We start from the raw sequence: 16,515 nt of genomic DNA on the forward strand, positions 1-16,515 counted from the left end.
CCACTAGTTAAACATAACAAAAAAGGTATTTCTGCATAATAGCATAACTCAGAGAGGTGCATAGTGAGGTATCATGTGATGTTGTTATAAGTCACTGTGACACTTTAGCATCTCAAAATTCAAAACTATGACATTGGATGAATCTCCTGCTCTGAAGTCTGAGTTCAGTGGTGGGCGGAGAAGTCGGAGTGATTGCCACTGGGTGGCGGGATGCCTGACTAAGAGGTTTCCAATTGTGTGTAAAGTTTTGATTCTATACTGATTGAAGGTATAACCTTTCCTACAGCCTTTAGGGGTCATGTGATTGTTCTGACGAATAAGCCCTGAGCACGGTTAATCTTAGGACTGGAGCTTTCTAGTCGTGGACCTGCTTCAAGCATGTAGCTTCTAAAAGAGATCTGTAATAAAGCTATCTGATTCAAGTAAGGAACCTGTCTGGTACCTCAAGTTACATTTGGCAATGAGAATGGCACGTAGGGGATATGATCAGGAAGTCTGTGAATGACATGAAAATTGGTAGGGTGGTAAATAGTGAGGAGGATAGCTGTAAACTGCAGGAGGATATCAAGGGAGTGATCAGGTGGGCAGAGCAGTGGCAAATGGAATTCAACCAAGAAAAGTGTGTAACAAAATGCACTTGGGAAGGGCTAACAAAGCAAGGGATTACATTATGAATGGTAGTACCCTGGAAAGTACTGAAGATCAGAGGGACCTTGATGTGCATATCCACAGACCCCTGAGGGTAGCAGGGCAGGTAGCTAAGGTGGTTAAGGAGGCATATGGGATACTTGCCTTAATTAACTGAGGCATAGAATACACGAGCAGGGAGGTTATGCTGGAACTGTATAAAACACTGGTTAGGCCACAATTGGAGCACTGCATGCAGTTCTAGTCACCACATTATAGGAAGAATGTGATTGTACTGCAGAGGGTGCAGAGAAGATTTACCAGGATGCTGCCTGGGTTGGAGGGTCTGAGCTATGAGGAAAGATTAGATAAGCTGGGGTTGTTTTCCTTGGAGCAGCGAATGTTGAAAGGGGATCTGATAGAGGAGTATAAGATTATGAGGAGCATAGATAGGGTGGATAGGAAGGCACTTTTTCCATTAGTAGAGGAGTCAATAACAGGGGCACAGATTTAAGGTAAGAGGTAGAAGGCTAAGATGGGAGTTGAGGAGAATTTTTTTCACCCAGAGAGTGGTAGGAGTTTGGAATTCACTGCCTAAAAGCATGGTTGAGTCTTAAGAAGTATCTTGATATCTTAAGAAGTATTTAGATATTCACTTGCATTGCCATAGCCTCCAGAGCAATGGGCCAATTGCTAGAAAATGGGATTAGTGTAGTCAGATCTTTGTTGACTGGCATGGACACGATGGACTGAATGGCCTCCTTCTGTGCTGTAAGCATCTATGAGTCTATGAGCTCCGATGCTGCACCTCGCCTCAGGAATGTGAGTACATGAATTCTTAAGGAAAGAAAAGAAAGCGTACTGACCAGTCATGCCACTGTTCGGCAGAATCAATCTTTATGATGCGTCCATGGAAGACTGGAGCCAGTACATAGAGCGCCTAGGTTTTTATTTCATGATGAATGAAATAAGTGTGGAAGAGAAGCAGAAAGCAATCCTTTTAAGTGTCTGTGATAGCAAGACATATAACCTCATCCGCAGTCTGACGGCCCTGATTGCGCCCAGTTCTAAATCTTTTAATGAATTGGTAGGCCTTGTGAAGAGACATTTTCAGCTGAAGCCATCAGTAATAATGCAGGGGTTGAAGTTCAACTCCAGAGTAAGGGCCCCGGGAGAATCCATTGCAACTTATATAGTGAAGTTGAAGCAGTTGACTGAGCATTGTGACTTCAGAGATACACTCAATGACATCTTGCGGGATCGATTAGTTTGTGGCATTCATGACGACGTCATTTAGCCCTGTTTACTTCCAGAAGTTAACATCGATTTTAAACGCACCATGGAAATTGTGCTAGACACAGAAAGTGCTGCGAGGAATTTGTGGGCTTTACAGAGTGTGCAACATGGTGCTGTTCTTCAGTTGGGGTGGGAACCTACTGCCAGGCATGGCGTGAAAACCAGAGAGACAGCAGCAAAGTGGGAGACAGTCTCTGCTGCTTGCACAACAAAAAGGCCTAGTGGAAGCATCTCGGCAGTAATTCAGAAATTAATCTGTTACAGACGTGGGGTTAACCATGTACCGAAAACCTGCAGATCTAAGGAGGCAGAATGCCATTACTGCCACAAAAAGGGCATGTAAAAAAGCAGTGTAGCGTGAACTTGAGACAGCCCATCAGACAGAAGACCAAAATGATTGAAGTGCGTAATATAACAGAAGCAGAAGCTTTCGATGCTGGCATCCCTATACAATTTCAAAGCAGTAAAAACTGAACCAATAACTGTCACCGCTGAAGTGAATGGGACGACTCTAGTGATGGAGGTAGACATAGGAACCTCAAACACAGTGGTGGGAGAACACACATTTAAAAACCTAAATGAAGGTACTGAGCTACTGAATCTGGAGCAAACCACAGCTCAACTGAAGACACAAACTGGAGAGTCAATGCAGGTTAAGGGCATCGCCACAGTATCTGTCTCCTATAGGCAACAGACAGTCCAGCTTCCAGTGATCATAGTGACAGATAAGGACGTAGTCTTCTGAGCTATAATTGGTTACAAAAAATTAAGCTCAACTGGTCAGAAACCTTTCAAGTGAGAGCAGGAAGAGCTCCTGAGTTGATAAGGAAATATGACAGTGTATTTTGGAATAAGTTAGGAGAATCCTCTGTCTCCAGAACCCTCTCTGCAGCCTAGAAGGGTTATTGGTAACTTGAAAAGTTTATCAATAATATTTGGTGTGAAGAAATTCCATCAGTACCTGCGTGGATGACATTTCACCTTTGTGTCGGACTGTAAACCGTTAATGGGTTTACTTAGTGACGATAAAGCCATTATTCCGCCAGTAGCCTCAGCAAGAATTCAACGTTAGGCTTTGATATTATCGACATATGCGTACACCTTTATGCACTGTCCTGGTATGCATATTGCAAATGCGGACACACTAAGTCATCTCCCATTGCCAGGTAGCATCACAGGATGCAAGGATCGCTCAGGTCAGAGTTGGTTCCACGGGAAAATCATGAAGAGAAACGAAATGAATATAGTGCCACTCTGAACAAACTGAAGAAACAGTTGGCAGAAAAGACTTAACAATGTTCAATGTTCCAGGAGGAAGCCAAAAGATACAAAAAGGAGACAGAAGCACTGAAGAGTCATCTGATTGAAACAAAAGAGGCATTAGAAGGAAAAGTCTTGGAACTTTCTGAGATGCGAGTGGCTAATGAAGCCATGATTAGCTCAGCCACCGAGCTGAACTGAGTTAAGATTTCACCAGAGAGAAATTTGGACGATTGAAATCAAAATGAAGGACAAGACAAAACTCTTCAGCAAACAGAGGAAGAAGAAATCAGTTCCAAAAGGTCAGTAGCCTATATCTCCAGAACCCTCTCTGCAGCTGAGACGGGTTATTCACAGCTTGAAGAGGAAGGTTTATCAGTAACATTTGGAGTGAAGAAATTCCATCAGTATCTGCATGGACAACATTTCACTATTATGTTGGACTATAAACCATTAACGATTATTTAGTGACGATAAAGGCATTCCACCAATAGCCTCAGCAAGAATTCAACATTAGGCTTTGATATTATTGGTGTATGAGTACAGATTTATGCACTGTCCTAGTGTACATATTGCAAATGCAGACACACTCAGTCATCTCAAGTTACCAGATAGCATTGTACATGCTCCAGTGCCACAACTAGGCATTAACTAATTTATTTTAAATAGATTAAATGTTCCATTAAAATAACAGACATGGTAAATGTTCATCTAACATAAACAATAAGTCCCAAATGCATATTCTGGCAATAAATGTTTTATCAGAGACTTGTTGCATTTTGGATTTTGCTAGCAATGCAATCTTCAATGAGTTAAATGGAAGATAACCGCTTACCTCGACCAGGTGACCCTTTCTCCTGTTGATTCCCCCCTATATTCTTCTCCCCCTTTTCTCTTGAAGTTAATGATTCATGCTCACGTACTGCTCTATGCGCACTAGTCATTGTCTATAACTCACCCAGGTGGCATATTTCATGCATGAGTCTATACAGTAAGTGTTGACAGGTTATTTTAACATGAGGGCATCAAACCTCAGGGCAATCCTGTCCTCACCTAGATGTTATACTTTTGTACTTTGCAGAAGATTGTGGTTAGGGCTAGGAAAGGTGGCCAGTTTGTTTTCCCTCCCTTCATCCCAGGACAATGGGCGCCAACTATCGGTCTCGATGGAATCAGCTCGCTCAGCACAGAGATCACACTTTAAATTGATTTTCAGTTTGTCATAAGTAACAGGAAGCATCAAAGCCATACCAGTGATAAACTTTTTTGTTCCAAGCTACATTCATCAACTTTTCATGAGGTATAATGAGACTTTGACAGTGATTCAGGAACATACCTCATTCAAAAAAAAAATCACATCTGAAACATATTAGTGTTTTATAGTCTGTAGAAATAGAATGCTTTCAATGAAGTATTCAATGTAACTTATTACTGTGTGCCATCTGTTCAGAGCGTGGATTTAATTTAATAATCTGCACTTGGGCAGTTTGCCTTACAGAGTTTTGGGAAACAGTCTGAAGAGGTGAAGAAGGAAAGTGTTGCTTTTCTAAGAATATACATGAACTATTCCACTTGTCCACTAAGAGCCAATCGCTCTGAAGCTCTTTCATGCAAAGCTATATTTTTATTGAAGTAGTAGCTGTTCTTGAAATAATGAGTAAATAAAAGCAAAAGTTCTGAGATGCATCATTAAAATTGTTTTTTTAGTGAAATTAATACTTTGGTTTCAGAAACTATTTTCTGCCCAAAACATGATCTAAAATACAATACATCTTAATCATGATTATTAAATTTATTGAAAAAATATCATTTGGTCTCATTTGAATCAGAGTGTTTAGTTGCCAAATGGGCATCCTAGAGAAAATTTTTGGTTAGGACTAGATATATTTTGTCTGGCTCCAGACAGGTCCACAGATTGGATATGGTGTGTGAGCCAGGGAGCACTGCAGCCAATGGTAATTTTGTGGAATAAAATGCTTCTTCTGGCTGCTCAAAAATATAAATTTGAAGAATTTCCTTGAGCAGCCTGCAGAGTTCCCATTAAGCAGAAACTTCATCCACTATCACACAAATTTTGCATCGTGAACCAGTACAGAACCTTGATTTGCACAGAAAATAGCCTTACACATGTCGCAAATGGGCAAGTCTCATCCATTTACCTGAAAATGGCATTTGGCCATCAACGGCCAGTAGCCTCCTAATGCTCAATACCTGTTGGCCTATTTTTTAGCTGCTAATCAGAAGGCTCTACGTTAAATATTTCAGTAACCTCTCATACTGTAAGCGAATGTCTGAACTTCCCTAGAAATAAAAACAAAAAACTGCGGATGCTGGAAATCCAAAACAAAAACAGAATTACCTGGAAAAACTCAGCAAGTCTGGCAGCATCGGCGGAGAAGAAAAGAGTTGACGTTTCGAGTCCTCATGAAGGTCATGAGGACTCGAAACGTCAACTCTTCTCCTCCGCCGATGCTGCCAGACCTGCCGAGTTTTTCCAGGTAATTCTGTTTTTGTCTGAACTTCCCGTCTGACTTGTTATTTGACCCCTTCAAGGGAAAAAACCTTGTACGTGTGAAATCCAGAAAACATTAAGACAGCACCACATTGGTGAGAAATCCAATAGGGAATTCAGGAGAATTTTCTTTACCCAGAGAGTGGCCAGAATGCGCAACTCATTTCCACAAGGAGCAGCTGAGATGAATAGCATCTAGGAAAAACACTTGATGGAGAAAGCAAAATAAAGCTATGCTACTATGGTTAGATAAAGAGAGATGGGAAAAGGCTCGTGTGAAGCACAAATATTGGCATGTTTCTGCACTGTACATTCTATGCAATCACATATCTCTTAGCATTAGCAATTGAGTTTCTATTTAGATTTATGGGCAGGTCCATACCATGGAAAGGGTTAAGGCGACAACACCAAACTATAATCATCACATACACAATAAAATGCTCAATTAGGGAAGTAGGGTGATGGGAGATACACCCAATAACACTCAAAGGCTGCAAGGAAAGAACTAGAAGAATGATACATTTTACATTGTGCAAAAGAAATGTTCAGAATACTTGAACATTTTAAATTAAGCAGGCCTTGTGCAATTACATATTTTCTTTTGTGCACGTCTGAGCTCATCAAGCTGAGCAAACAGGCGCACAGTTGTTTGATCCTGACTGTTGTAACAGCTGTGAAGTTTAGACAAGCTGACTTAATAAGACAAGAGTCAAAGACACAAAAGCAATCTGAAACAATGACATCTTTCCACAACATATGGAAATGTTTGTGAAACAGTCTCTTTATGCAACTTGCTTCCTGTATGCTTCAGTGAGGATATTAAAAGTAATTTATTGAAAGCCCTACAGTAGAAACCTCTAATTTTTCAAAGAGCTCATGAAGCCCCTCAGGGTCAGGATGGTTCATAACACACCTATGGGTGATTCCAAATCAGTTAGGGCTCAGACAAAGCTGCATTTCTTTAAAGCTTCCTCTTGTGACAATGGCTTTGAAGGCAATTTTCCACCATTCATGCTTTTATCGTAGCACTGCTATAGAATATTCATTTCCTTCTGATGACATTTCTATTTTTCTCTTAACACAAATTAAAGCCTAAGAGGATTAAATGAAGTTTGAAGTTTAAAGCTATGCACTGCAAAAAAAATTGCTTTGAGCTATTCTGGGTGTTCAACCCTTTGAGCTTTCAGCTTTCAAAATAAACAGGGCATTTTGGGGATGGCTTGATACAGTGGTGGTGCTGAAGTAAAAATGACCACAGCTTAGGATTTTGCTGTCCGCTGTAAACTTATCCTGCACAACTATCCTTTGTCACAGGAGTGGCTAAAAGCTGACATTAAATAGCGCGGGTGTAAAAGCCAAAAGCTATGGAGGGCAATAATAAGGGATAAAATGGGAGGGAAAGAGAATGGCACAAAAAATACCATATAGCATTTGTTTTAAAAGAGAAAAATGTTTTCTATAAATTTGAATGCAACAGTTTCTAAAGTGAAATTAGATAACTTGTGGAGCTATTAAACCATTTCTTCAGTTATAATATTTACTGGGCAGTCTTCAACATCCATAAAGATTATGAAATACTCTGGAAGTTCTTCAGCTCAATGGGGAAGGAGAGATGGGTGTTAAGCAAAAGGATATGTTACTAAGGTGCTTCCTGACAGACAAACAGGTGGGGACAGAGAACTTTAAAAAATCTATGTAATCTATATACACGCATATGAGCCCTTTTATTCCCTTTTCGTTCTTCTTGTGCCTGTTTTGTTATCGTTAGTCTCTTCTTTCATCCTTTTTGTTTCCCTGGTCTCTTCTTTCATTATTCTGTCTCTTCTTTCATTCATTCATTTTATCAGTCTCACTTTTCTTTATTTGCTCTACCTCAGGATATCTGGAGATTTGGTTACTCGATCTGGAGAGGAGGAGAATAGGTTCAATCTCTGAAGACTCTGGCTAAGAACTGGAGACTTAACACATAGAGAGGTTTACAATGAATCAAGCCTGTACAAAGAACATGTATGCATATAAAAGGAAATTGGCTGTACTGAGTAATCTTTAGAAATTTGGATAAGTAGCTAAATGAGTTGTTTTCAACAAATGATAAAGGCAAAATACTCATGAAGCACCCAGCTTAGAAATTACAGCGAAAGCCCAAACTGATGACGTTTGCTGATCAGTTGAATTTCAAGGAAGAGAAAACTTTGTGCCCATACAGCTGTATTTTTAGCATCTAGGTGAGATAATTATTGTCAAAATAAAAACAAAAAATTCTGGAAATACTCAGCAGGTCAGGCAACATCTATGGAGAGAAAAATAGAATGAATATTTCAAGTCAATGACTATCGGTCGGAAACATCAACTCTGTTTCTCTCTGCACAGATGCTGCCTGACCTGCTAAGTATTTCCATTATTTTTTATTTTAATTTCTGATCTCCAGCATCCATAGTATTTTGTCCAAGTATTATTGAATTCTGAAATGATTTTTTTAGGAGCTGTTACATGGTGATTGACATAATATTTGGACCAGTTTGGCTAAATAATAGTGGTACACGGGCAAGTTACCATTGAAGTTTATAGCTGGATCAAGCATAGATTTATCCAAGCTTCAGAATATCAGTAACCACATAAGTATTATGCTTAATTAAAATAAAAATAAAGGGTAGCATTCAGTATGTTGGAAGTTTTTCTCTTTAAAAGATAAAAGATTCACGCCAATATTTCTGCTTACACAATACTTGAGTTGTTTAGGCATAGTATAGACTAACCAATATAGAAAAAAGTGGTGTTTAGATAGGTCTTGCACAACTTCAGGACATTTGAAAGCACTTTATATGCTCATGAAGTACTTTTTGTCCTATAGTCACTACTGTAATTTACAGAAACATGGCAGCCAATTTACACAAAGTAGGGTCCCACAAACAACAATGAGAAAGTGACCAGTTTCAATGATGTTTGTTGAGGGATTAGTGCTATCCAGTATAACTGGAGGATGCCAGCTGCTCCCCCTCAAATCCTTCCATGGAATCTTTTGCAACCACCTGAAATGGCAGATGGGATGCAAATGTAATACCACATCCAAAAGTGGCACCTCCAACAATGCAGTACTCCCTCAGTGTTGCACTTACGTGTTAGCCTGGATTATGTGCTCAAGTCAATGGAGAGCAATTTGAACCCACAATCTTCTGAATCAGAGGTGAAACTGCTACCGCTGGACCACAGTTGACACTTTGCACCACTTGCATTTGTCATTTTATCATACTTGGTGTAAAATTGTTAATCATAGCTAACAAAACAAAAATAATTTGACTTGAATATAATATGGAGGACCGAAATACAATAGGGTTTATCTCTCTCAAAGTTTAGATTTAAATATCACAGAGTTGTTACAACTCAGAATGAGGCTATATGGCTCATCATGTCTGTTCCCCGATTTGTACAACTGAGAATGAATAAAAGTTTGCAGAGGCCACAATAAGCTAATGTCACTGTGAATAGCTGGCAGTTTATGGTTATCTCTTGTAGTGACTTTCACCACTCCTTTATGGGAATAAGTAGAGTTCTAGCAATGACAATCAAGGATCATAGCATGTTCCATTCTGTGCATGATAAAAAAAGGCACAATTTCAAAATGATGCTGAGATCTCAGGAAACAAGAAAGAGTCCATTTGTTCAGTGGTTTGATCAATCATGGATTATGAATCAAAATTAATTTGAAGTCAGTTGATCCAGATGGATTTCACAACCTTTGGGATCTTTGACCATTTTGGATCTGTATTATTAAGAAAACTAATTGTGACATAAATTACACAATTCTTTTGTGATATTTCATTTGTTCAGTAAATGCACACACTATGAATGTTGGCAGAAACTCAAAGACATTTGGACGTATTTACATTTTTAAAAATTAATTCTTGGGATGTGAGCTTTGCCGGCTGGGCCAGCATTTATTGCCCATCCCTAGTTGCCCTTGAGAAGGTGTTGGTGAGCTGCCTTCTTGAACCACTGCAGTCTATGTGGTGTAAGTACACCCACAGTGCTGTTAGAAAGGGAGTTCCAGGATTTTGACCCAGTGACAGTGAAGGAATGATGATATATTTCCAAGTCAGGATGATGTGTGACTTGGAAGGGAACTTCTAGGTGGTGGTGTTCCCAACTATCTGCTGCTCTTGTCCTTCTAGTGGTAGTGGTCATGGGTTTGGAAGGTGCTGTCTCAGGAGCCTTGGTGAATTCCTGCAGTACATCTTGTAGATGGTACACACTGCTGCTACTGTGGTGGAGGAAATGAATGTTTGAGGATGTGGTGCCAATCAAGCGGGCTGCTTTGTTTTGGATGGTGGCAAGGTTTTTGAGTGTTGTGGGAGCTGCAGTCATCCAGGCAAATGGGGAGTATTCCAGCACACTCCTGACGTGTGTCTTGTAGATGGTGGACAGGCTTTGGGGAGTCAGGAGGTGAATTACTTGTTGCAGGATTCCTAGCCTCTGACCTGCTCTTGTAGACAGTGTTTATATGGCTAGTCCAGTTCAGGTTCTGATCAATGGTAACACCCAAGATGTTGATAGTGGGAGATTCAGTGATGGTAATGCCATTGAATGTCAAGAGGCGGTGGTTAGATTCTCTCTTGTTGGAGATGATCATTGCCTGACACTTGTGTGGCATAAATGTTACTTGCCACTTGTCAGCCCAAGCCTGGATATTGTCCAGATCTTGCTGCATTTGGACATGGTTTGCTTCAGTATCTGAGGCGTCATGAATGGTGCTAAACATTGTACAATCATCAGCAAACATCCTCACTTCTGGCCTTATGTTGAAAGGAAGGTCATTGCTGAAGCAACTGAAGAAGGTTGGGCCTAGGACAATACCCTGAGGAACTCCTGCAGTGATATCCTGGAGCTGAGTTGACTGACCTCCAACAACCACAACCATCCTCCTTTGTGCTAGGTATGACTCCAACCAGTGGAGAGTTTTCCCCCTGATTCCCATTGACTCCAGTTTTGCTAGGGCTCCTTGATGTCACACTCTGTCAAAGGCCTTGTGTCAAGGGCAGTCACTTTCACCTCACCTCGGAAGTTCAGCTCTTTTGTCCATGTTTGTACCAAGGCTGTAATGAGTTCAGGAGCTGAGTGGTCCTGGCGGAACCCAATCTGGGTGACTATAAGCAGGTTATTGCTAAGCAAGTGCCGCTTGATAACACTGTTGATGACGCCTCCCATTACTTTACTGATGATGGAGAGTTGTCTGATGGGGCTGTAATTGGCTAGGTTGGATTTGTCCTGCGTTTTGTGTACAGGAAATTTAGGTAATTTTCCACATAGCCGGGTGGATGCCAGTGTTGTAGCTGTACTGAAACAGCTTGGCTAGGGGTACGGCAAGTTCTGGAGCACAAGTCTTCAGCACTGTTGCTGGAATATTGTCAGGGCCCATAGCCTTTGCAGTGTCCAGTGCCTTCAGCCTTTTCTTGATATCACGTGAAGTGAATCGAATTGGCTGAAGTCTGGCATCTGTGCTGCTGGGGACCTCCGGAGAAGGCCTAGGTGAATCATCCGCTTGGCACTTCCGACTGAAGACTGTAGCAATTGCTTCAGCCTTATCTGTTGCACTGATGTGCTGGACTCCTCCATCATTGCAGATGGAGCCTCAGTGGAACCTCCTCCTCCAGTGAGTTGTTTAATTGTCCACCGCCATTCACAACTGGATATGGCAGAGCTTAGATCTGATCTGTTGGTTGTGGGATCGCTTAGCTCTGTCTATTCCTTGCTGCTTATGCTGTTAGGCACACAAGTAGTCCTGTGTTGCAGCTTCACCAGGTTGACACCTCATTTTTAGGTATGCCTAGTGCTGCTCCTGGCATGCCCTACTGCACTCTACATTGAACCAGGGTTGATTCCATGGCTTGATGGTAATGGCAGAGTGGTGGGTGTACTGGGCCATGATGTTACACATTGTGTTCAAGTCCAATTCTGCTGCAGCTGATGGCCCACTGCACCTCATGGATGCCCAGTCTTGAGTTGCTAGATCTGTTCAAAACCTATCCCATTTAGCACAGTGGTGGCGCCACACAACATGCTGGAGGGTATCCTCAATGTGAAGACGAGACTTCGTCTCCACAATGGCTGTGCCATGGTCACTCCTACCAATACTGTCATGGACAGATGCATCTGCAGCAGGCAGGTTGGTGAGGATGAGGTCAAGTATGTTTTTCCCTCTTGTTGGTTCCCTCAGCACCTACCGCAGTCCCAGTCTAGCAGCTATGTAATTTAGGACTTGGCCAGTTTGGTCAGTAGTGGTGCTATCAAGCTTAGTGATGGGCATTGAAGTCCCCTACCAAGAGTATATTCTGCATCCTTGCCACCCTCAGTGCTTCCACCAAGTGGTGTTCAATGTGGAGGAGCACAGATTCATCAGCTGAGGGAGGGTGATACCTAGTAATCAGCAGGAGGTTTCCTTGCCCATGTTTGACCTGATGCCATGTGATTCTAGTGTTGATAATTGAAAAGCAAAAAATGGCAGGCATTATAAAAGTAAAAGGCTTGATTTTGGGAAATGGTTTAGGATTCTGATCGTCAAATTAATTGCAACAATAGTCTAATGGGTTATGTATTTGCACAATTGACTCCTATAGCAGTTAAGCAGAAGGGCTGTGCATGTAAATACTTCTATTCTCCTGGTGGTCTTTTTATTAACCTCTCAAACTGTAAAATGTATTCTCCTTGCTTTGGCTACAAAATTATTTTGATTGCCTAAATTTCATAGCTGTATTAATCTTTAATTTGACTCAGATATAGAACTATAACTACCAGCATACCTTTTGAATGAAATCAAAAGGAAGATCAAAATTGAGACAGGTTTAAAATGGAGGTTAACATGCTTTAATTATAAATCGTAAATAAAAATATCAGAAGATTATAAAGAAACTAATGAACTATTGCTGGGTGTCTTTGTTTCTGTATTAGATTGGATCAAGATTGGAGTATAAATGTAGAATTAGGAAAAGATGATTCAGTGGTTGAGCCACTGTCTCTAAGCCATGCAGACTATAAGCTAGTGCTGATATAGGCTATCTCAACAAGGCAGAGATAGGGGCAAGATCTGCTAGTAAATGTATGTATGCTGCTGCTGGATGACAACATAAAATCAGATTTGGCGGAGATGTCCCATAGGGTTCGATATTCCACTGACACTCACCGTCAAGGGTGACAAGTGATAATGGCCATGTAAGTGACATACCAAAGGACAAGTGTCACATGTGGAAGTATAACTCAGTAAAAGAAGTCATAAACTTCAGGAGAAAAGAAAGAGAAAAATGCATGTATTTCTATACTATATCTAATGCTCACACATAAATAATATCCCCTCTCCATTCCCACGTGAAAATATTTAACATCTTGAAAATATTAATAGATGTCAAATGCTTATCAAACCTAAAGGGTCACCAAACTACATAGTACTACACAGTATTTGACAGTTAAAACTTTATAGAAGAGCAGAGACAAGCTTGCCTTCCTATCTTTGAACGACGGCAGAAAGATGAGGATAGATGATCTCATCTGGCTGCAGGCTGTCTGCCAGTGCGTGCTCACAGATTCCTCTCTGGAGTCAGTCTGCCTCGCCACTCCAATTGTCCCCTGGTGCTTCATCTAAAACAACACGTTGTTCACATTTTGCTTTTGTGTTCCCCTTTGTCTGCACTGCCTGTGTAGTCACAGTGTCGGTAACTACCTGTTCAGCCACTGAATGCAAACAATACTTTGTGACAACCACCACCATGTGAATCTGATCAATGCTGCAGTGCAGCTTTCTGTCTCCTACATTAGGAAGGCAAAGACAGCTTTTCATCTGAAAAACCCTGTTTAATTTCCATCTTCATCTTTTTGTGTGATTAGGGATTTACCCGATCAAATTCCTTATCTTTTAACCAGTCAGTACAAAGTCCCGAAAAGATGTAGAGCACAGCATAGTTTAGAGTTAACTTTTTACATCAGATGCAACATTGGTGCATCAACAGATAAGTCAGTCTTTTCTGAAAAGCAGCTTATTCTGAAAGTCTTTAGGGAGAAATTTATTTGCATAGTGCCACTTCTATCAAAGAAGAACACCAAAGGTGGTGGCCTCGTGGTGCAGTCTGCCCCTAGGGAACCCAGTGCTATGTGAACAAATTTATCTCCCTTTATACCTGAAAGCCTTGAACATGACAACTTTTACAGGATGTTTTTACAAATGAATGTATCAGTTTTGTTTAACTTTCCATTGGTGGCATTCATTTGTTACATTAAATTAGTGAGCAGTTATTCTTCAGGTACCAGTTAAAGACCCATACCCTCTTATAGCAAAATGGGCTTTCTAGATTCTAGTCAAAGCCAGCTTGCTCCACACGGCACTTTGCCCAGGTATAACAGGTCGGTTAAATATGATACTACCAAAGAGCAGTCAGGACAATCTGTTCTATTAATACATATGTTACAAAGATCCCAGGTATTTAGTTTGTGCAAAGCTGAAGCAGTTTGAACTACTTCATCAAGCATTCGCTTGCTTAAATTTGATCTTGGTAATTTCTTGCCTAAATTATACAACACAGTGTGATGTAGTGGAATTGGTCCTCTGAAAAACAAATTAAAAGATGGGAGTGGAGTGGGAAGTAATAATATGCATGTTATCAGACCGTGTGCATTCATTTTTAATATACTTATCACTATAGGATTACACCAGTTCCATTAAGTATTTTGTTAACTACTGTAAGAAATACTGTAAGAAAACAAACCTTTCTCATTATTGTTAAACATATTACAAATTGGTGAAAACACCAGACTGATATTTGATATTTTGTAATATTTCCCCTTGCTATGATTATTATAATCACATAAGAGACTTTCACCATATAATTCTATCCTTGAGAGATAAATCTTGCAGTTGTTGCCAGGAACTCCATCGTCACCGGTGAATTTTATGAAGTTCTCCATTTTCTAGAGGCAGATGGAGGACTTTCCCAGCCAAGGGGACACAGGTTGGTGTGCACCTAGGATGTTATATTCCCCCCTGAAATTGACACCTGGTTGGGATCCCAACACCATTCCACCCTCTTCCAGGTTGCCCCAGGTAGAGTTCCAAAGCCAGAGGGGCCTGGATTTTGTGGTTAACCAATTAAGGCAATTGAAAAGGCATTCATGAGCTTCTTTAACCCTGGATTCTGACTTTTTCAGCCAGGACGCTTGTTTCCCAACCAGTTAGCAACTCGATCTGAGTTAGAGTTGGATATTTCAGACAGTTCTGTGGGACTTAGCTAAATAGTTACCCAGGAAATGTTAGCCAGAAAAATCCTAGTGTAACTCCTGGGTAACTACAGAACTGACCCCCCAATCACTCACACTAACCCTCTGACTTCCATCACCCCCCCCCCCCCCCATACCCTAACTACACCCTGACCCCTGACTACCATCCTACCTCACCACTACCCTCCCCAACACCCTGACTAACCACACCGCCCCCCCCTCCCCTCACCCTGCCCCCATGACCAGGTCCGACTGCCTACTGCCATCAGACTACCCCCACCACCGACCAGGCCTGACTACCTATCCATTCACTTATTCATCCACTCATCCATTCACCCATTCACACTAGACCCTTAAACTTACTTTTTGGCAGCTCGTACCATAAAAGGGGTGTGATTTGTCTTCCTTCTGATACAATGCTGCAACGAAGCTCTCCAATGGATGCTGTGCTCTGCATCTCTCGAATTCTGAAGATCTGGTAAGAAAAGCGAAGTAACATCGAGGCATGGAAAAGTTCCAGCGGAGTAGCAATCCAGTGATGATTGCTGCTTTGCAGAAGATCCAGGCCTTGTGTTTGAAAATAGCTGTGCAAGTTATCACACATACAAACTGAGATCAGAAATGTGAATCATAGGTCTTTAAAAAAACCCTGAATTGTCAAACTGGAACAGATATTGAAAAGCTTAAATCAATAGAATCAGACAATTAATGAGCTAATGCTTAAAATAGCCAAGCATGTTATTGGAAATAATATTAGTCAATCAATCTCTTGTGACATATGAAATTCAGATCAACAAAGATCTGAAACTACAGCAATTCTTATTCAGACAAATGCTTCTGGTGTTCTGAGAATCTATTCTCCTTTACAAGGCATAACTTAAACTCAAATTCCCCTCCTGCATCCCATGTCTTCCAGGAGGGTGGGGCAGTAATGGCTGTACCTTCACAGCTGCTGTCAATGCCTCTGGGGAATGTAAAATAAGAGCAATAGAGATGGAAAGTGCCACTTCCCCTTCCCCTGCAATGGAATACTACACCTCTGAGAAGCACCTCCCCAAGTGGTTCAGCTGAGAACAAATCAGAATCAGCCCTGGGGGCACATAAGGTTCAAGTATCAGGCTGAATCGAGACTTGAACCCACAACATCCTGGGCAGGGAGTCAAGTACTCAACTGCCCGAGGTGCCAGGCCATATCACAGGACATTTCTTAACTTCCTTTGTTCTTGAAACTAACTTAAAAACCTAAGCTCCAAAATATGTTTTCAATACAACTTACATATGGTTGTCTTTTGAACTGTACATTGTGTACAGAGAATATATTTTAATAAAGTAAGCACCAGAGTTGCTATATTTGTCAACATTAGTCCAAAATACAAATTGAAAATAAAGCATTTATGATTTGGAAATATGACCTTGTAATTCTTGATTGTAGTAAGTATTTCTTAACTTCCGCAACTTGTGCATGTAGTTTCAACACTAACAAGAAAAGTACTTAATGTTCAATTAAGTAGAGACCTGCTTGAGGTGGCATGCAAATGGAAAACCTGAATTATACCTCAGGCTCT

General features: G+C 40.9%; 1 protein-coding gene across 1 annotated transcript in view; it reads right to left on the reverse strand.

Annotated features, from left to right (window-relative positions):
* Positions 1-16,515, reverse strand: part of LOC121281732 (leucine-rich repeat-containing G-protein coupled receptor 6) — a 265,429-nt gene that overhangs the window by 226,228 nt on the left and 22,686 nt on the right. The window lies entirely within an intron of this gene.

The sequence above is a fragment of the Carcharodon carcharias genome, chromosome 9 (assembly GCF_017639515.1).
Source record: "Carcharodon carcharias isolate sCarCar2 chromosome 9, sCarCar2.pri, whole genome shotgun sequence".
In the NCBI taxonomy this organism is placed as follows: domain Eukaryota; kingdom Metazoa; phylum Chordata; class Chondrichthyes; order Lamniformes; family Lamnidae; genus Carcharodon; species Carcharodon carcharias.